At 41.6% G+C, this 2,992-nt stretch overlaps 1 protein-coding gene across 1 annotated transcript in view; it reads left to right on the forward strand.

Moving 5' to 3' along the window:
* Positions 1–2,992, forward strand: part of LOC111832590 — a 6,208-nt gene that overhangs the window by 1,726 nt on the left and 1,490 nt on the right. The window lies entirely within an intron of this gene.

Below are 2,992 nucleotides of genomic sequence, written 5' to 3' on the forward strand. Positions count from 1 at the left end.
GTCGAGGAGCTCGTGTTATCATCAATCGAGCTGAAGGGAATTTGGTATTCTAGGGAGTTGAAACTAATAACGGAATTCCAATCATTTCAATGATTCACGTTGAAGGGTTAGAGTGGAAGGGGCCTGAAGCATATGTGGCAACCATCTCTATTGAGGGAGGAGAAATTGGTGTAGAGTTGGATGACATTCCTGTAGCAGCAGAGTACGGAGATGTTTTTGAACCACTTAAGGGACCACCACCCAATAGAGGAGATGCATTCACAATTGAGTTGGAACCAGGAACCGCCCCGATATCCAAGGCGCCGTATCGTTTAGCTCCAACAGAAATGGCTGAACTGAAGAAGCAGTTAGAGGATCTTACAGACAAGGGGTTTGTGAGACCGAGTAGTTCTCCATGGGGAGCACCTGTTCTCTTTGTAAAGAAGAAAGATGGAACTTTCAGACTTTGCATAGACTATCGTGGATTGAATAAGGTGACTATTAAGAATTAGTATCCCTTACCACGTATAGATGAGTTGTTGGATCAACTGCAAGGAGCATCATGGTTTTCGAAGATAGACTTAGCATCAGGTTACCATCAGATTGGCATTGCAGAGGAGGATGTAAGAAAAACAGCATTCAGGACACGTTACGGGCATTATGAGTTTGTGGTCATGCCTTTTGGATTGACTAATGCCCCTGCAGCTTTTATGAAACTTATGAATAACGCGTTTCGGGAGTTTTTCGACAAGTTTGTCATTGTTTTTATTGATGATATTTTGATCTACTCAAGGAGTAAGGAGGAGCATGCCAAGCACTTAAGATTAGTATTGCAGACGTTGAGAGATCAGAAACTTTTTGCAAAGATGGCAAAATGCAGCTTTTGGCAAAAGCAAATTGGATTCTTGGGCCATGTTATTTCAGAGGCTGGAGTAGCTGTTGACCCCGAGAAGATTACAACTATCACTCATTGGCCTAAACCTAAGAATGCTACAGAGGTTCGTAGTTTTCTTGGCCTCGCTGGATACTATCGAAAATTTGTAGAGGGATTTGCAAGTATGGCCAAACCGTTGACACAATTGACATGTAAGGAGACAAAGTTTGAGTGGACAGATGCATGTGAGAAGAGTTTTGAAAAGTTAAAGGAGCATTTAACTCAGACGCATGTGTTGGTATTACCTAAGGTTGGAGTACCTTATGTTCTTTATACAGATGCATCAAAAATTGGGCTAGGATGTGTTCTTATGCAGGATGGTAAAGTCATAGCATATGCTTCTAGACAGTTGCGGAAACACGAGAATAATTATCCTACTCATGACTTAGAGTTAGCTGCTGTGGTTTTTGCTCTTAAGGTTTGGAGAGCCTACTTGTACGGGGAGAAGGTGCAAGTATTTACTGATCATAAAAGTCTGAAGTATATTTTCACACAAGCTGATTTGAATTTGAGACAGAGGAGATGGGTGGAACTGCTTGCAGACTATGATTTGGATATTGCTTACAACCCAGGAAAAGCTAATCAAGTAGCGGATGCTCTCATTAGAAGAAGAGGTGATGTGAGTAGAACCAAGGAGGTGCAAGAGCTTGTTTCAGCTTTATCATGCCTGAATATTTGTGAGGTCTTGGTCGACGACGATGTAATGGGTTTAAAAGCGGTAAATCAAGCTGACTTATTATGGAGAATTCGTGAGGCACAAAAAGAAGATGTTGATCTAAGGCAATTAGTAGAAACTGAAGTTGTGGGTTATCATACCACAGAGAATGGAACATTTGTTTTTAAAGGTCGAGTGTGTGTCCCAGATAATAAAGATCTAAAGGAAGAAATCTTGAAGCAAGCACACCAGTCGCGTTTCGCCATTCATCCAGGTTCTACCAAGATGTATAGAGACTTGAAAAGGTATTATCATTGGAAGGGGATGAAGCGAGATGTAGCAGAATGGGTAGCAAAATGCACGACTTGCCAGTTGGTAAAAGCGGAACACAGGAATCCAAGTGGTCTTTTACTGGGTTTACCGTTGCCAGAATGGAAATGGGATATGGTGACTATGGATTTTGTCACAGGACTTCCAATGACAATAAGTAAGCGAGATGCAATTTGGGTAATTGTTGATAGACTTACAAAATCGGCACATTTTCTAGAAGTGAATAAAAAGGACACGGCCGAACGCTTAGCTCATAAGTATTTGGATGAGATAGTGAAATATCACGGAGTTCCTGCTAGCATTGTTTCCGACAGAGATCCAAAGTTTACATCATTATTTTGGAAAGCATTTCAGAAAGCTTTGGGGACTAATGTACAGTTGAGTACAGCTTATCATCCACAGACAGATGGTCAATCTGAACGGACAATTCAGACATTGGAGGACATGCTTAGAGCTTGTATGCTGGACTGGGGAGGTCGTTGGGAAAAATATTTACCTTTGGTGGAGTTTGCTTACAACAACAGCTATCATTCGAGCATAGGTATGCCACCATTTGAGGCTCTTTATGGACGACCTTGTCGCACACCACTTTGTTGGACAGAAGTGGGGGAGCGTCGAGACATTGAGCCTGAAATAATTCAAGATACAACTGAGCAAGTGGTGCTGCTTAAAAACAGATTAAAAGAAGCTCATGATCGTCAGAAGAGTTATGCAGACAAGAGACGAAAAGATTTGGAATTCGAAGTTGGAGACTTGGTGTATCTGAAAATGAGAATGTTTAAAGGCCTAAACCGTTGGGCTAAGAGAGGAAAGCTTAAGCCAAGATATATGGGACCTTATCCTATCACAGAAAGAATTGGAGCTGTGGCTTACCATTTAGACCTACCAGATGAATTAGCAGCATTTCACGATGTTTTTCATGTTTCTGTGTTGAGGAAGGTGGTAACAGAACCAGAGCTTATTGTTTCACAGCCACCAGAGGACCTCGAATCAGATTTGTCAGTAAAAGGAAAATCGATATCAGTGGTTAGTCGCAAAGAGAGTGGCTCTCTAGGAAAGAAAGCTAAGACAATTCAAGTTTGTTGGGAACGGGA

The sequence above is a fragment of the Capsella rubella genome, unplaced genomic scaffold, assembly GCF_000375325.1.
Source record: "Capsella rubella cultivar Monte Gargano unplaced genomic scaffold, Caprub1_0 scaffold_35, whole genome shotgun sequence".
Taxonomy (NCBI): Eukaryota; Viridiplantae; Streptophyta; class Magnoliopsida; order Brassicales; family Brassicaceae; genus Capsella; species Capsella rubella.